The 18,669-nt window shown below is 53.7% G+C and overlaps 1 protein-coding gene across 1 annotated transcript in view; it reads left to right on the top strand.

Moving 5' to 3' along the window:
- Window positions 1–6,638: 6,638 nt before the first annotated feature.
- CNPY1 (canopy FGF signaling regulator 1) overlaps window positions 6,639–18,669 on the top strand; it is a 63,702-nt gene continuing 51,671 nt past the window's right edge. Inside the window, exon 1 of the mRNA XM_046670773.1 lies at window positions 6,639–6,712. The gene's annotated coding sequence lies outside the window, so the exon portion shown is untranslated. The remainder of the gene's footprint in view (window positions 6,713–18,669) is intronic.

Here is an 18,669-nt window from a genome sequence, read left to right as displayed (position 1 = left end):
GGAGGGGCTCATTGCTGTCCGCATGGGGAAGGAACCCCGAGCCCAGGGATGCGCAGCCCTCGCCGCCTCCCTTTCAGACCCACAGGCGCCGACGCTTGCGCACGTGTGTTTAAAGAAGCCGCTATTGTCAGCTCTGCTGGGGGCAGAGGGTCGTGCCCTCCTGCCCAGGAGGTTTCTGGTCTAAGTAAAAGAGACAAAACAATTCAATGAAGGAAGAATATCTATCCCAGGAAATGAGACGGCCCCTCAAACCTCAGAGGGGGTGAGGTTATTGGCTTTTTCTCTTATTCATTCTTTTTTGCCTTCAGGGTCAACTCACAATACTACCTTGCCACAAAAACCCTTTAAATGTGAAGTGTTGTGTTAATACAAGTTGGTGAGATCCAGCAAAATGAAATAGACAGATTTTAAATGGAAGTGGCTCCCTGGCACGGACGCTGGCTTTGACAGAATCCCGGGCTCACGGCAGCTTTCAGGGGCGGTGAGGAGGGATGCAGGGCATCCTGGCCCCGTCCCTGGCGTCTGCCGGCTTTTCCAGCATCAGCCTTCACCCTTGCTGCCCATAGCCGGGGAGGCCGTGAGTCCCGCCCTTGGAGGTGGGGCCCACATTCTGTGCCTTGGGAAATTCAAACCCTTCCTCTGTGTTGCCTCTTCCCAGCAGCATGTTCCACATACAGAGGAACACCAGTCCATCCTCTTCTAGCACACGTTACCCTCACAGGGGACATGAAAACCTCCCCCTTCCCCATAGCAGGTGACACATACAGGGTAACAAGAGTACTTCCTGTTCCCAGCAACAAGTTTCACGTACAGGGGTATGAGTACGTGCTCTTCCAGTGACATGTTGACCTACAGGACAGCACGAGTACATTCTGCTCTGAAGGTGGCACTGGACCAAGACATGGGATCAGGTCTCAAGGAAAGGGCAGTGGATGGGCAGCCTGTGAGTCGTGCCTTTTCATCCAGCTTCCCCAGGATCCGCACGCAGAAGGGGTTAATCTCTCTTGTTGAAAGACGGAAGAACCTCAGATAAATACCGCTTCCTGGCGTGAGGTGGCTGACACCACTCTGATGCGCCACGTAAATGGTCTGAGACCAAGAGGGAAGAGGGCAGCCCACACGTCCAGCACCCCACAGTCCCAGTGCCCCGCCCTCCCAGGATGCTGGCCTCTTCTCCGCTCCTGGAGCTGTCTTGTGGCCTGAAGCAGAGGGAGTGGCGCTACCACCCCAAGGCGGCAGCCCTGGGGATGCCGAGTCCTGCCATCTTCGTGTGGAGGCCCCAGGGCCTTCCTGCTGCTTCGCAGCTGGGAACCTGCCTGGGGGACTGAAGCAGGGTATGACCACGGTGGCCTCTACACAGGTTGGGCGGGCCGAGCCTCTCTCTGCAGAGGACAACCACTGACCAGGGGACAGTGCAGGGGGCGGAGGTACATCAGCAGGTAGGGCAAGAGTCGGCCTCACGAGTCTCAGCTGCGGGGCAGGACGCCTGTGACACTCATATTACGGGTAATGGACCCGAGAACTGTTGGGTTTTACCAGGTGAGTCAGGAACTGAGGCAAACCAGCCCGTCTGCATCAGATTTACCGCGTTGCTCGGCCAGCTTTCTCCTCACCAGGTGGGTGGACCCATGTCTGTAAGCTCCGCCCAGCTCTGACACTCTGTGATTCACTGGGGCCACAGGAAAAATGATCTGCTAAGAGCCTTCCTTCTCTTTTTCTGTTTTGTGTAACAGAGAAGCCGAGAGGAGAAATGAGGATGTAAAGCGAAGGAACAGCCCAGGGATGGACGGGCCCGGGGAGCAGGCCTGCCCAGGCCAGGTGGGGAAGGCGTCATGACGCCCCGCTCCTCCCCGGGCAGCTTCCCCGCGCTCCTGCGTGCTCCTCTGAAAAGAACGAGGCTTTTCCCTCTGTGGTGACATCACACACACCCAGGGCTTGAGTCTTCCAGACCCGGGACCCGGCCTCTGAGACCTGGAAGTCCTCGTCCCACCCAGCAGGTCGCCCGCCACCTGAGTCTCCCCAGGTGCAGCGTTTCTGACTTCCAGGGTTAGGGGTCTGTGAGCGCAAGGCTAGTGTGACATCCAACAGAGAAGGAAAGAAAAGGGCTGCCGGGACGCAGAAGAGAAGTGAAAAGCACTAGACTCCCCTCTCCCAGGAGACTGCCACGCGTCAATGGAAGGGAGGTCTCTCTCTGTAAGCTCCCTCAGGTGCCCCAAATGCCGCCTCGTTTTAGTTTGCTTCAGGTGTAGACCTTGACTTTCATGCACAACTATTTGTTTCTCCCAGAGTTAGTAATACCTTCCTTTTAATTTTACGTATTTAGTTGTAAATAGGAAATAGACTTTTAAAAAAGTACAAACTGGTTACAGCAAAAATCCACCTCCCTTTTTTGTCCCTATTCCGACACCAGCGGGTGCCTGCACTTCAACTCCAATACCAGCCACCCCAAGTTAGGTTCAGACCCCACAGGCTTGGGGCTCAGTCCCCCAAAGACCGCCCCACTTCAGATGCCAGCCACCAGTGGGGCCCCAGGGCCACCCACACTTGTGACAAACTGGCTACAAATCTGGGGGTCCCCACGACCCCCTTGGGTTTGATAATTGACCAGAACGACTCACAGAACTCAGGAAAGTGCTGTCCTCAGGATTATATTTTTATAGTAAAGGACACAAGCCAGGACCAGCCAAACGGAAAGACACACAGGGCGAGGTCTGGGCGGGTCCCCAGTGCAGGGCTGCATGCCCCTCCCAGTGGAATTGGGCGAGTCACCGTCCCGGCACACCAGAGGGTTCATCAGCCGGGAGGTGCCACTGAGCTTCAGTGTACAGAGTTCTTACTGGTGTTTCAGTACATAGCAAGGTTGATTGACTCACTGGCCATGACTGAACCCCACCTCCGACCCCTGCCTTCCCCGGGGCTCAGAGGTGGGGCTGATAATGCCTGGGTCAAAGCCCCAACGCTCTAATCACACGACCATTTATTTACTGTATGAAAACATTCTCCCATAACTTACTCAAATGTTTTCACAGTTTTGTTTCTTAATCCATCTGGAGTTTCCTCTGGTGTAAGGTGTATCCCAAGACTGTGGATGGAAGAGCCCTTTATTAGATACAGCACTTCATCAGATCTTAAGGCCAGTTTGTGAAAAGCTCCCTCTGGGGTCAAACGCAGAGCAGCTGGGTGGTCCGAGGGGCAAAGGCACACCGGTCAGGATGGACTGACTGACTTGCTGTGTCATGAGGAGGATGAAGCTTGGGGCAGGTGGTGGTGGTGGAGATGGAGAGAAGTAGACCATTCCAGAGATATTTAGGAGCCAAAATCAAGAGGATTGGTAACAAATTAGATTGGGGGCCTTAGGGAGAGGCAGGTGCTAAGAAGACCCGGTTTCTAGGTTGTGTAACAGGTGGTGGTGGGCCTGCAGACACAAGACAGCTGGATGTTTGTTAGGGATCCAGAGACCCCATAGCTGAGAAGGAAAGCCAGGTTGCATGGGGTCTGGAAGGCTCCGACCCACCCCTCTCCGGCTCCTTTGCTCTCTCTGAGGTTCCGTGCTCCATTCTCCTCTCTTCCTACTGGCTCCTCATCAAGGCCCTGGGGTCCCACTCCCAACAAGAGCAGTGGCCCAGCCCAGCTTACCGACTGGCTCCTCTGAAACTGGGTGTCCCTCTCTTTCCAATCAGCTGGGCCAAGGGGTCGCCACTTCTGCACTGTGCCCTCAGTAGACTCTAATGGGAGGGGGAAATTATCACCGCTCTGCTTTTTCAAGTGGGAATTTCATTCAGGTTCTAGTAAGACACGCTAACAATAGCAATGGGTTAAACCTGGTGGAAATCGATTTTTCTCTTATATTAAAAGAAGGCCAAAAGTCGACAGTTCCAGGCTGGTGTGGAAGCTCCATGAAGGGATCAGGATCGAGACTCCTGGGTTCTTGCTCGGCATCTGCTCTGTGCTTTCCAGCCTCAAGGCTGCCTCGGGGTCCAGGATGCCTGTGGGAGTTCCAGCCATCAGATCTGCATTCCAGGGAGAAAGCCTGAAGAACAAAGGAAAGTCAAGAAGGACCCGTGGCAGCTCTCTTCCCACTTTTAGTGAGTTTTTCAGAAGTCCCACCCAACTCCTTCTGCTTACATCTCACTGGCCAGAACTTAGTCTCGTGGCCATACCTGGTAGCAAGGGAACTGGGAACAGGAGTCTTCGAGCTGAGCTCACTGCTGCCCTGATTAAAAATAAAGCCCCAAACTCATGCACGTGAGCAAATGACTAAATCCTCCTGAGGCTCAGTCTCCTGTCTTTAGTGTGGGGATCCTGTGTGAGTGAAAGGTGAATATGTACACAACGCACAGATTCTGGTACACAGCAGGCCCTCAGTAAATGCAACAGTCGGTTATTATTTACTAAAACCAAGCCCCATTCTTCGAGCTCTGATGACACAGCTGGGGACCAAGTGCTGGGCAGCAGGGCCACGAAGGTGACTGGAGGTTTAGGGCATGGAGGAACTGAGCAAAGAAACACTTCCAGGAAAACAGGAGCCAGGTTTTGGAGAAGAGATTTATTAATATCAGAAAGGGAGAAGGTTAGCGAGAACCTGAGGTGCTGGATTGGTGTTGGAGTTATCGGCGTCAAATCCATCTAGAAACAGCCATCGAGATGTGTGTGTGTGCGTCCAGGTGAGAGTGTCTGTGTATACTGGTCTATCCATATGTTTCCTCGTCTGTCCACTGAGAGAGCCTGGGAGAGTGACACCCAGTAGCAGTAAATAGTGAGTACCCTGTCAAATAAAAATGGCAAGTAATAGGATATATTGGAATATATGAGGAAGCCATTTTGGTGTAAACCTAATTCGGCCTGACCTTGTCTTTCCAAAAGGGCCTGACCGAGGCCATTGAGCATGCATTGTATATCTGCTTTAGAGATTCCCTATGGCAAGAGCAAAAGGCCCTTGAGATAAAAGTGCAACTTCCCTCCCCCTCCCAACGTTGGCGTCTCCTTAAAAGGATTAAGCATCTTTCCTTAGGCTAGAAACTGATTGCTGCGCTCACCTGTGACCGCCCAGCTCGAGACAACAGACTTGCCTCCTGCTATGCCCTTCAAGATAGCAGACCCACTACCTGCTGTGTCCATCAAGTGCTCTGCTGACAGGGCAATCTTGTGACTATTGTGGGAGGGACATTTCAATCATATGTGAAACACCCTCTTTGAGGGTATATAACCGCCCTATGTACCCCCACTTCTTTGGAGTGCTCTGTTCCTTTGTAGAAAGACTCCCGGCTTATAATCCTCAGATTTCAGCTCAGAATAAACTCACCCAAATTTTCATTTACAGATTGGTTATGGATTATTTTCGTCTACAACCCCAAACCCAGCTCCCAAATACTCTTCTCCACTAAAAGGTACCAGGGCTCCTTAAAGGGAGGGCTAATCCAGGATGGGGCAGGGATTACACGACGATCCTGGGACATCCTCCCACCCCTCCTTTCCTCCTCCTTTCTCTTCCTCTTCCTCCTCTTCTCCCTTTCATCTCTCCCCCTGCCCCCCTTTTCCTCTAAATACTCCCCGCTTTCATCCTCAACGGGCTAGCATTGTTTCAGGGACCATGCACTCAAAATCAAACAAGACAGAGTAAGTACCTTCTGTGCACTCACAGAAAATGGGGATCAGGTGAAATTGGAGGCAATTATTCAGATTATTTGGAGGAAATTTAAAAAGTATTTTCCTCACTGTACCAAAAATACTTATCCTTCTTTCTCCACCCAAACTCTGCCCCTTCAGCCTACAGCTGGGTGGGGAGGGCCACCCAGGAGGGCGACCCAGGTGGGCAAGGAGTGGTGTGGGTGGAGACCAGCAACCCAAGGAGCCTGCACCCTAGCTGCTTTTCATATTGGAATTTCCATGAGACTCATTTGAAAGAAAAGGATGCCCTGCTGATTTTTTAGGGCAGTGTCCTGTTAAAATGTAAATATGACACAATTCATCAGCCCCTTTCACTACACACAGCTTATGAGGAGTGGCGGATAAGGAGGGAAGGACCCGGCTAGTGGAAGGGTTCAGGGCGATGGAGAGTGCGTGGGGGGATGGGGCAGGCCCGGGGAGGAGGAAGGGCAGGTGTCCCCACTGGAGCCTGGAAAGGAGGCCTTCCGGGAGGCGTGACCAGTACCAGGGGCTTCTCAGGGACCCCAAGGAGGACACTCCCTCTGCCTGTTGGAGCAGCTTTGAGAACAAGGCCCGCAGGGTCCAAGTGGCCTGCGCAAACTCAGCCCGTTACCTGCAGGGGAGAGTACGCGCCCAGGGCTTGTGCAGAGCCCGCTCTAGCTCACGCGGGCTGTCTGCACCGACGCTGAGCCAGCAGACGCGGCAGGGCCGGGGGTGTGGGACCCAGGTGGGCGTGGGGACCGAGGGGTGGGACCGGGATGGGGGCTGGGGCTGGGGCGGGGGAGGAGGCCATGCCCAGCCTGGCGGAGGCAGCTGTGCGCACCTGGCCGCGGACCCAGGTGCAGCACCTGCGGGGCGGGCGCCGTCTCCAGGGCGACGCGGCGGCAGCCTCGGCCCGCTCCTCCCCGCGGGGTGCGCAGCGGCCGGCCGGCGCGGAGAAGCCGGCTGCGAGACATGGGGCCCGCGCTGCTGCCCGCGGCCCTGCTGGCCCTGCTGGCCCTGCTGGCCCTGCTGGCGTGGCCGGCGCCGGCCCGGGGCGCCCGGGACCCCGACGTGCTTTGCGGAGGTGAGTGCGCGCGGGGCCCCAGCGCGGGCCCGGCGCTTCGGGGGCGCCGCCACCCCCTCCCCGCGGGGGCCAGCCCCCTTCCCTCCGCCACCCCGCCCCCAAGCGGGAGGCCCTCTGGTTCCCGATCAGCCCCGCCGGCCCAGGCCTGGGGCCGTATATCGCCTCGGCTCTGGGGCCTAGGGCAGTCACTTCACCTCCCTGAGCCTCGTTTGTGGGGTGGGCGTGGGGGCGCTGGCTCAGCGGTGGGGGTCAGGCTGGCACGCCTGCCCTGGACCACTTTGGTGGCTTCTCTCGTTGGGCTGTTAGTTCCTGGTACCAGTTAGTTACCACTGATTTAAATAAATGCGCTCCCAGCGATTCTGGCTGTAATTTGCCCTTTGGACGATAGAATCCACAGGTGGTTTTTAGTCTCTTTTGTCATGTAGAGGACAAAAGGCAGAAGGGGCATTCTTTCAGTGACGCGGAGGTAATGAGCAGGATTAGTGAGAATAGGGCGATGCAAGTGAGGAGCTCAGGTCTGAACAGAGAAGGCCCATTGTAGGGAAGACAAGCCTTGAGGTGTCAGGTCGGCTCAGGACTCACAGTTGAGTCTGCTCTGCGGTTTGCTTCTGCAGCTCAGTGGCCCCATCGCATGGTCCCTGGGTCTCCAGGTGGACGCGGGCCAGCTGTGCCTGTTCAAGCTCCATCTGAGCAGTCAGAGGCCACTGCTCTGACCGGTGCTGGCTTCCCTGGCCTAGCTCTGGGACTGGGTGGGGGAGGGAGGGCTGCAGGTGCACCATGCGGGGTCAAGGGCTGGGGACAGGGTGGGGACAGAGGGTGGGGCTGGGAGCCCACAGAGACCCGGTGAACCAAGGGTGGAGAGGGGACATTGGGTGTGGGGTCGAGGTGGGGGTGGTATGGAGGAGGCGTGTGGGTCAGGTCCTCTGCTCAGAGCGCCCATCACCTCGCTGTGGTGTCAGCCAAGCCTTTTCCACGTAGCCTCAGAGTTGGGCCCCACCCCACCCACTCGTATAACCAGCAGGCACGCCTGGGGTGCGGTGATTCGAGATGAAGTGAAAGATCCCCTGACCCAAGGTATGTCGTCCTTTGTCCAGACCCCGTGCCTGAGGTCATTTCCTTAATTGAAAGCTTCAATTCCAGAAAGGTCCTGCTAAGATGCAAACGTGTAACCCAGCCAGGGGGCCCACTGTACTTCTTGGGGAGACAAGAAGATAGCTTGTCAGATGATCTAGGGCAGAGTAGGGTTCTGAGTGGGGGGGCGCGGGATGAGGAGGTTCTGACAAAAAGAAAGAAGGTCTGGAGCTGTGGTTTTCAAAATTGTTTTTGGCAATAGATCCCTCTCTTCAAATAAAATCGTACACACAAGCAGGATGTGAAGATCAGACAAATCCGGGCGCCTGGCCTGCTCCAGGCCCTCCAGACGGGGTGTGTGCCCCACACGGCATGCTCTGCAAGAAGGCGAGGAGCCCCAGGACTGGGAGGGAAATCAGAGAGCTGTGGTTAAGTATATTTCATCTTGAAACTCTACATAGTATATAAAAGTGTTTTAGAAGATATGTATAAAATTTTAAATAGACATATATCCGAGGTACTCAGATTTTTGACTTAATGAGTTTTGAACACACTGGGCGCAGGGCTGGGGCAAGCCAGGTGGTGCAGAAACAAAAGCTTGGAGGAGCAGCATAGAGGGCCAGGACACTGGTCTCACGGCCCTGGGGGTAGTTGTGGGAGGTGGAGAGGGTGAGCTGAAAAGAGAAACTGAGGCACCAGGAAGCGGGTGCAGTGGACATCACTGCTTCAGCAGGCCATCCCCGGCTCCGCTGGGGAAAACTCGCCCTCTCACGGAGTGCGTCCCTCTCTTTTTCTCTCTCATTCTGTGTCTCTCTTTTAAAGGCTCTTTCAGAGTGTCTCCTTCCGTTTGAAGCAAACTCCTGTAGGGAACCTGGGAGGGGATGTCCCCTCGATTTGGTTGAATCCTGTCTCTCTCGAACAAATGGCCTGAACACTGACAGCAGATGCAACGCAGCTGCTCCATGTGCTGAAGCGATTCTCCTAAGTCTACGAAGTAGAATTCAGAGACCTTTACCCACCCAGGAGGGAAAGGGAGCAACCTGCCTGCCCTCATTCGAGGAGTAATGTTTGGAATAAAATGCATGAAATCAGCCTTCTTTGCCACTTTCCCACAATCATCATTTTCGCTGAGAAGGGGCTGTTTGTGGAGCAGACTGCTCTGGACTTGGTTCCTCTCCCGGAACCTTGGGATTGGAGACCTTGCCTCCGAGACCCTTCCTTCTATGGAGTTAGGTTGTTCTTGGCAGGCCCTGTGGGAGAGGCTAATAGGATTGATAACTGAAATCGTATCTCACTTTTGCGTCCAGTGTATCTATCGCACTGGTGAAGTGGTTTGCATGGATAGCCTCACTCAGGCCTCTCACAGCCCTCTGAGGTGGTGGGCCACCAACCTGTGGGTACCCTGCTGATCCCCTAGGCCTCACCTGGCTCCTGTGACATAGAAAACATGCAAACAATTGGGTATGTCTGTGTTCCAATAAAGCTTTATTTATAAAATCCGGTGGCAGGCCGGATGTGCTCTGTGGGCTGTAGTTTGCCCAGCCCCGCTCTGTGCAGTCTCCTGGGTCCTCAAAGGGCTGAACCCCTGCTGCCCACCTTTATGCATCCTCTTTCCTCACCTCTCCACTCTCCTTCCTATTCCTTTCTGGGGGTGGAGGGGGACTCAGTCTAAGACAGGTAACCAGAATTCTTACCTTCATCTGACAGATGAGGAAATTGAAGCAGAACCAAGGCAGTGCCCTTGGGCACTAGCAGGGGCAGTGCCCAGGCCCAGCCCAGCACTCTGGCTCTGCAGTCTAGCTTCTTCACCATGGTGCCATCTTGCATCTCTCAATGGTTCAATCAACCAACAAACATTTGGACCTTTGAGCAGCTCTAGGTGCCATGGAGATAGAAATTGTGAATCGAGGGGGGAGAAGCTGTAGAAAAAACAAGGTGCACTAGCACACTGACAAGTGTCAGGGGGATGGGGAGACGAAAAGGGTTGCATTGAGGGGAGGGAAGAATCCGTGCCCCTCCCGCCGTGACTTCCTTATTGCCACATCCGGTGGACCATCCTTGACCTCTCCGCGGGGCTGGCAGAGCTGACCCTCCTGACCTGCAAACACTCTCTTGATGTCTTTGCTGCCACGCTCTCCTGGTCTTCTCGGGAGCCCCCACTGCTCCTCTTCCAGTCTCCCTTGCTGGATCTCCTCCTCTTCTACCTCTCAGTGTCGGGGGCTCAGGCCTACACCGTGTGAGCCCCTTGGCCTCCACTCTCCTGGCACAAAGCTCCTGGCTAGGTAATCCCCCTCGTGGTCCCTCTGCCTCTGGAAGCGGAGGCCACTTTGGAGGCCTGACACCTTTGTTTACTAGACGGCCGTCTAGAGCTGCTGAAGCCCGCAGGCCTTAGCTACGAAACTGGCTGATGCAACGGTACTGCGGTACAGCGGCGTGAGACACGAGCGTGTTTTTAAAAACATTTGGTGCTTAATTTTTGGCTTCGGTGTCCCAACCCCTGAGTGTCAGGCCCCTGTTGATGAGCTCGCATCTCATCCCCCTGGATGTGATTAGGCTCCCAGCCCCTGCTGTCTGGCCGCTCAGGATAAAAGACTGCCCCCAGCTGGCCCCACGAGGGGTCGGGGGACAGCTGTGCCAGTGCCCTCTCTCTGGGGCACCCTGAGGCAACGGAACCCAGGGTGGGCCCATGCTGAGCTGACCCTGCCAGGAAGGTGCTGCTTCTCCTGACATGAGAAGGAGTTGCCTTCCTGAGGCTGTCGGTACAACACCTCCCATCCTTTCTCCTCACCAGCAAGGGCTGGAGCCTGCTTAGAGTAGTAAGAAACTGTAATCCTCAATTCCCTTCTTCCCCAAGGGGTCAGCCCTTTCTCCCCTGCTGGGCCCAGGCAGGAGGAGGCAGCATGGAAGAGGCAGCAGAAAGGTTGAGAAGTTCCACTCATTCTCCATAAGCCTGTGTCTGGGGTAAAGACCCCTCACCTAGGGGAGAAAGAACCCACTCCGCTCTTCCAGAACCGGGAAATCCATTTGTCCTTAGAGGAATCGTCTGCCTACTCAGTCTAGGCGATCCCAGCCGTTCATCACTGGGCATTACTCATCACTTGCTTGCCAACAGCTCCAGCGTCCCTCTCTAACCTGGCCCTTGCCTTGAGTTTAGAGTCGAATATACAAATGCCCGCTGAGTATTCCACTAGAAGTCTAAGATCATCTCAACCACAAGTGTCCATGCTGGACCCCCCGGCCTGCACCTCGCTGCTGCTCAGTCTTCCTGTCTCGCTGATGCGCCCACAGGAGCAAAGAACCAGGCGCCGTCTTGGGTGCCTTCCTCCCAAGATTCGCCCCTACCAAATCCTGATGGTTCTGCTCCAAGAACATCTGAAGCCATGCACTTCTCATCTCTGCTGCCACAACCCAGGGAAGCCACCGTCATCTTGCATCTGGCTAGTCCCTAAGGAGCTTCCGCTTCCTTCCCTGCACCCTGTGACCCATTCTCTGCACAAAGCCAGAGCGACATTTTATTTTGTTAGTCCCATTCTTACAGTCTTCAGTGGCTCACTATTGCTCTTACAATAACATCCACTTCCCTATGATGGCCTGGGAGACTCTTCGTGATGTGATCTGGCTCCTCTGCCATATTGACCTCATTTCCCAGATCTGCTGGGGGCCTGCCCAGGCTCTGGGCCAGCACTTCTGAGCCCCTGTTCACTGCTGTCCAGCTCAGTGCCCTTCCCTGCCACAGGGCCTTTGCTCTGGTCCTCTCTAGAACGTTCTTCTTGGGGCCACCCCATTCTCATCCTTTGGGTCTTTGCTCAAATGTCACCTCCTCAGAGAGGCATTTGAGGCAGAGGCTACTGATCGCTGGCCACTCTTGTTGTTGTCCTGTTGGTAACTGAACCCCCAGCTCAACCAGGTTTTCCAAGGCATGTGGCCATGTCCTGAAGACTACACTTTCCGCCTCCGTGCCGGTAGCAGCCCACGTGGTTTGTCTGTAATTCTCCGGCTTGCTTGCCTTCCTTCCCATTCCTCTCCTCTCCGGCTGGGGGAGCCTTCTTGGGCCCGGAGCTGGAAGCCACTTGTTGATCAGCAGAGCCACCTGCCGGCCCTGACCTCTGACCTCTGAATTCTGGCCCTCTGGAGCATGCTTCAGCTTATCTAAGTCATTCCATTGGGGTCTTCTCGTTACTGCTGCTTAGCAGTACCTTATGTAATATAAATATTCCTTCCGTATTTATGTTCTCTAAGAGAGATTTCTCTAGTCCCCTTCTATCTGAAAACCCAGTCCTTCAGAGCAACGGCTACAGTGTGCAATCGCCGTCTTTATTCCCTTGCTAGTTAGAGGTCATTTCCCTGCTTGAACTGAAGCTCCGTGTGAGCATGAACTTTGTCGTGCTTGCTGCCCTGTCGCGGGCACACAGTAGGCTCCAGGTAAGGACAGGTGAACGGAGGAATGAAGCCAGTAACCCAAGGAGGCTCGTGCGGGCGCGAGAGGGAGCGGACCTGGAGCGTTACCCTCTGTGCAGAAGTGGAACAGCTCTTCCCAGACGTACTGCTAGTTTTCCTTTAGTTTTTATTTATCTTTGAATTTGTCCATGGTATTTTTTCTCTACAAATTTTAATCAAATTGATAAACATTTTGCCTTGTGGCCTTTAGGTTTTATCTCTTGCTTATAAAGACTTAGCCCACTTGAAGATTATTTTCAAAATTCGTATTGGACCCGCCTGGAATTAATTTTGGTGTAAAGAGTTGTGTGAAAATCAAGACTGGTGAGTTGACCTCTGGCATGTTACTCCCACTCAGTAAGTGCTTGCTGCTGACCATCATTGCAATTATTGTACATATTATCTTCTAACCAATTTCCTTGTGGACTAGGGTCTATTTCCAGATTCTTTGCTGTTTTTTTTAAACAATTAGTCTATTTCTGTACTAGTAGCATTTTATTTTACTTTTCATAGCTTTATATTTTAATATCCCATATTGCTCATATTTTCTATTAACTTTTTAATTATTTTAGAAAGGTCAGGAAAAATCCTGTTGTTATTTTGGTTGCCATCTCCTTGAATGTATATAGATAAACTTGTAGAGAATTTGCATATTCACAATATGCAATATTCCTTCCTATCCAATAACAGGCTGCTTTACTCACGTCTTTTTACTGTCTTCCATAGGGTTAAAAGTTTTCTTAGTATAGGTCAGGCACATTTTTTTTCCTTTAGGTAGACTTACTTTTTTAGAGCAGTTTTAGGTTCACAACAAAATTGAGAGGAAGGTACAGAGAGTTCCCATACACCCCATGCCCCACACACGCACAACCTCCCCCACTATCATCCCCCACCAGAGTGGGACATTCGCTGGAATTGATGAACCCACACTGACACGTCCTAGTCACCCAGAGCCCGTAGTTAACGTTGGGGTCCACTCTTGATGGTGTCCGTTCTGTGGGTTTGGACGAATGTATGATGTCGTGCGTCCACCACTGCAGGATCACACAGAGTAGTTTCACTGCCCTAAAACACGGTTGCTTTTGAGTTTATTTCTAGCTAGTTTGTCTCTTTTATTATTGCTAGTGTTAATGAGGTATTTTCTCCCTTCATGTTTTCTAATTGGTTATTACTTATATATAGGAAATTTATTATTTTTATATATAAATTTTGTAATCAGACACTTTGCTGAATTCTCTAAATGTTCTGATACTTTTCAGTGAACTGATTTGCATTTTCCAGGTGCCATCTGCAAATAATTCTCAATTTTCTTATGTCTTGCTAACAACTACACTTTTCCAGTTCATTGCACTTCTCCAACTGGACCCTTTCCCGCTCTGATGTGGATCCCAGACTTTCACAGCCTCATCTGCCCGTTTCAACTGGGCCCAGAGTCCCTGAGCTCCCCAGGCTCACCCACAGATACGCACCCTGCCATGCTCTGGGACAACTATGTCCCGTGGTGAACTTGTTTCCACCACAAACACTATCCATTGAGTGTGAGCGTGAGTGCATGCATGTCTGTGTGAGCGTGTGTGTGTGTGCATGCGTATAATGGGTGTGCATGGCTATAACTCTCCTGGAAACGTGGGCGAACTGCGTAACTGTTCATGTCTTCCTAGACTGGCTCCCCTTTCTCCTTGTAACAGACCCCCTCTTGGAAAGCTGAGAAATGTGCAGCTCCTGGACCCAGTTGTAGCATCCCCTAAACCCATACTTCTCGGTGGAGGTGTTAGCTGTTGCCAGAGGGACCCCGCCCACGGAGAGCAGAGCCCCACCAACCCTGGCTCTGCCTCAGTGGTTATTCCCAGGGCTCACCTTGGGAGCCTGGCACTGGACTTATTTCTGCCTCTACTCTCACTGGCGCTTTCTTTGGTCCAACTCATTTGGAGAAGAGAGAGAGGTGGAGTAAGTGGCAAGAATCCTGCCAGGTGCGAACTCTGCAGCCACAGTGAAAACGCAGCTCTTGTCAGACTGCATGAGTCATCTGTGCAAACGCATCTCCTAATGAGCCACCTCCGTCGTCGCCCTGCTAATTTGGGACATGGGAACGTGGGACGACAGCTCTTTCCCCTTCTCCTGCGCCTCAGAAGGGCAGACGTAGCGGATTCCTCTCTCTCCCTGCCCCTCCTTCCCTGCCCGCCCCCAGTGGCTTTGCAGAGGGCGCTCCGTGGTCTCCACCATGGTTAGCAGAGCTTCGTGCGTGTGTGTCAGCCGTCAGCATGATGGACTACGCAGGCTATTGATTTCATGACAGCGATCACCGTGAGGAATTGATCTAATGTTTTCATTACACTAAAAATGCTTTAACAAGTTCATTCAGAATTAGGCGATGGTAAAGATAGATCTGCTGGATTCTGATGGCCTTCTCTGAAGGAGGTGACGTGTAGGGGACCTTCTGGGATAAGAGCTCCCACAACGTGCTGCATAGCCGCCCCCTAAACAGACCAGAGACCTCCCTGTCTCTGCCAGGCCCTCATACCTAGAAATACTCAGTGTGGCTCCCTTGGCTCCCACTGTCCCTGTCCTCGGGGCCTGCCTCTTCCTCCCCCTCCCCCTCCCCCAGCAAATGGCCTCACTGTCACTGCCCCTGCCCTTGAGAAGGCTCAGCTTCCTCCTATCTCACTCTCTGGTCTGCACTTGGGGAGTCCATTGTTTTCTGTCTGGTTTCTCTGCCGCTTCCTGCCCTGGCTTTGCCACCCTGTGTGGACCTCAGTTTGAGCTGCGATGGCTTCCTCACCTGGCGACCCTGTACTCTGGGTGCCCTTATGTGACTATGGATAACAGCACTTGTTCATTGGGAGGTCATGAGTGTTCAGTGACCTGGCACAGTGAAAGCGCTCTCTGGCTGGGCCTGCCCTCCAGGGTGCCGGGTCAGGTGCCCTGAGCGTGGGCCCCCAACCAGCTCTCTGAGCCTCTGGTCTGACTGCCTTCGGGCATCCCAGAGCCACGGCTCCTGCCTCACCCCAGCCTAGGTGGCCTCATTCTCCCGAGCCCAGGTCCCAGCCTGGCCTGGTGTGGGGGGGGCTGGCCTGCTGCTTTGACCCCGGTTCTGAGCTGGTGGTGTCAGCTGTTGGTCACTTAGTACCCCAGACTGGATCACTATCTAATTTGCTAGGCCCAGTGTGAAATCAAGATGCAGGGCCCCCCTTCACAAATCAGTACGAATTTCAAGGCAGCGACAACAGAGCGCTAGCGGTGCACAGGTGACCGGCAGTAAAGTCAGTCCTGCCATGGGACCCCAGCCCTGCCTGTCCCGTCAATCTGCATCGCAGGAACTGGGGGCATAGATGCAGACGGTCTGAGTGTCTGGACTTTGGCAGGTCGACCACCCAGAAGCCCTAACAACCTGCGACTCTGGGCCCCTTGCATCTTCCATTTGCCCAAACGGGCCCTGGCAGAGGCCCTGTTCCAGGCCTGTGGGGTCTGCCTCCCTGGAGGCTCCCTTCACCTGGGGAGGCCTGAACCCAGACCCCACAGGCCCACCTGACAGCTCAGCACCCCAGTGACCCCCGAGGCGCGCGCCTTGTTCCTTCGTTTGTTTTTCTCTCGGACCATGGTTCTTGTGGTTTTCTTCACATGGCAGGTGACATTCACGTGTGTCAGTCACGACGGGCTGGACTGTGTGGCAGGAGCAAACGCCCCACATCTGCATGGCTATGACAAGCAGTCTCCTTCTCACTTGAGCTGTTTGCTGGCCGCGGTGAGCTAGCTCCGCTCCACACTCCTCCCTCCGTGGCAGCACTGCGAGTGTCGCCGGTTGTCACAGCAGAGGGCACAGAGCTCTGGAGGGTCCTGGCCAGAACCTGGGTGCTTGGACACAGGACTGACCCCAGCACCTCCACCCACAATTCCCTGGGCAGGGTGGGTCTTTAGAGGGTGCTGCCCTCCACGTGCCTGGAAGTGATGAGCTGGACTGATTTGCTGAAGGGCATTGGTGACCAGCACGTCTCTAGAGATGTGCCAGGGTCTAAGTGCACTTCCCAGGTGCCATTGTCACTAGTGACCTTGCTGTGGACCCCAGCGTAGACCCACCCTCACTTATTTGAAGGACATAAAATCGCTGGGGGTCTTCCCTTTGTTGGTATAAAGGCTCCTGGATCTGAATAAACAAACAAACCAGCCTCCGGCACCCACCCCCAGCCTCTAAGTGCTCAATTATTGGTTAATTTGGACATATATTTCAAAAGAGTTTTTACCAGATGTGACCACTGAAATGACTGAGATTGTGGGGCAGAGGTGGGATAAAACTGCATACACCTGTTCCCTTTTATGACTGACTTCCCCAGTCCTCCTCCCCCATTCACACACTCTTTTTTTTTCCAACACCAGTCAGTCATCTATTGCTGTGTATCAACCAACGCAAGTCTCAGTGGCATTCTCCTCACAAGTCTGCTGCCTGGCTGGGGCTCGGCTGTCTACAGTGGACTCGGCAGGCAGCTCTAGGGTCAGGATGGGTGCAGGTCTGTCCTCCACACCACTCACCCTCCTCTGACCCGTGGGCTGGCCGGGGCATGTTCCTCTCCGGCCAGGCTGGGGGTGCCAGAGGGGCTACAGAAGGGATGTATGATGCCCCGGGAGGCCTAGGCTCGGAACCAGCAGGTTGTCATTCCCACCGTGGTCCATTGGCAAGTTAGATGGCTGAGCCCACTGTCAAGGGTGGGCTGCAAAGAACTGCACATTTATGTAGCAAACAGCATTGATGGAGGGGTGAAAGACGGGGACAGTAACCCCACATGCTGCACCACTACCCGTCTCCTTTTCTTTAAATACCCTGCCCGACTGGGGTGAGAATCTCCCCGTGCTGAGCCTTCAGCCCGTCTGTCTCTGACGCTTAGACCAGGGCACCGCCAAGCAAGGGCAATGTTCTTCCTCGCAGCTGCCTCTTTCCATGCAGCGAGCTCACCCCCTCTCTAGGAAACCAGCGTATCGGTGAACGTGTGGTGTTCACATCCCTTCGTCGAGGCGGGGGCTGGTTTTGTGTTCTGAGAATCATCAGCCTGGATGCGCCGAGAGCAATGTCAAGGTCGGGGCTGGGATTTGTGAGTTTTTATCTGAGTCTTCCACATTGGATTTTCAAATGTAAACCATACACAAAACACCTGCTTTTAATCTGTTTTTCCTCAGATTTGAGTTGGCTTAAAAACATAAAGAAGGCATTTTAAAAATGGAGACACAATAGTGGTTATTTACCATGGTTTAAAAAAACCAAAAACCTGCATGGTTTTGGTTTGGGTTTGTGTTGTTTTATTTTCTGAAATGGTTATTTTTGGTGCTGATGGTGGAGTCCATAAGATTCTTGCTCTAAGTGGAAGGTCCGACGAGGGGCTGGTTTGGTCAGTTAAGCCCAGAGGGTTGGTCCTGTGGCCTGTCTGCTCCGCCATCTCTCACTCCCACCTTCCTCCTGCCTCCTTCCCTCAGCCCTCGGTTACCTGAGTGGACCAATTTTTTTGATATCAGTTGAGGGAGGTTTGGGGCTGTCTTGGGAGTTGGCTTGTTGTTGTAGCTTTTTGACCAGAAAGACACCTTTCAGGCGGCCTCTGTGCGATGGCCTACGAATTCTGGGCGTCTTCAGCAACGTCCGTGCAAGAGCTGCTGGGCAGCTGAGTGGTCTCTCTGAACAGGCACCAGACACCATAGCTCTGTGGCCTGGCCTGTGTGTCCACGCCTAGACATGTTGTGTGCACACCACTAGTTAGAGAGCAAGGCTTGCTACCAAATGGGGCCTGGCAGTGGGATTCCATGCGTCTTCTCCCTCCATCCTTGTTCCTGGCCACAGGTGGGTCTGTGGCCAGAGGAAGTCAAGCCTGTGCCTTCTAAGAGCCGTTTACATCACTGCTCTGGAAAGGCTGGCTCCTAACAAGCCAGGTAACTGCTTCCCCACCACCAAGTGGGACTAGCTGAGCCAGAGGCCCCTTCAGGCAGGAGGGCCATGGTCTTATTGGAACCAACGTGGGCATCTTTTCCCACGTTACTGGGAAATCGCTTTCTTCCTAGGAATAGCGGCTGTCTGAGTCTACTGCAAGAGGCAGAGTGCTTTTGGCAGCCCTAGAAGGTCCCTAATGATGGTTGAGGGCAGCAGCCAAGGCGGCTGGGCTCACTGTGCACGAGATGAAGTCAGCCTGGGTTATTTCTTAATTGGCTTATTCGAACTCGCTGAGTTTTGCATTTAAGATTCTTTCTATGCCCCCAATTTTTTCGATGGAAATGATGGGCCCTTGAGAGTCTCTACAGAGCCTTCGCAGGATGGCTGGGTTATGAAAATGCTTTCGCTGTCATCCTTGGACGGCACCTACTTGCCAGCTCTCCCCATCACGAGGTTCTCTGCCGCCTCTTTACACAGAAGGCATTTGGGTGAAATGATGGTGGGTCCTGGAGATGCACCTGCTTTTGGATCTTGGCTCTGCAGC

This window comes from Equus quagga, chromosome 8 (assembly GCF_021613505.1).
Source record: "Equus quagga isolate Etosha38 chromosome 8, UCLA_HA_Equagga_1.0, whole genome shotgun sequence".
Classification (NCBI taxonomy): Eukaryota; Metazoa; Chordata; class Mammalia; order Perissodactyla; family Equidae; genus Equus; species Equus quagga.
Note: the sequence above shows the minus strand (reverse complement) of the source record. Positions and strands in the feature narration are given on the sequence as shown.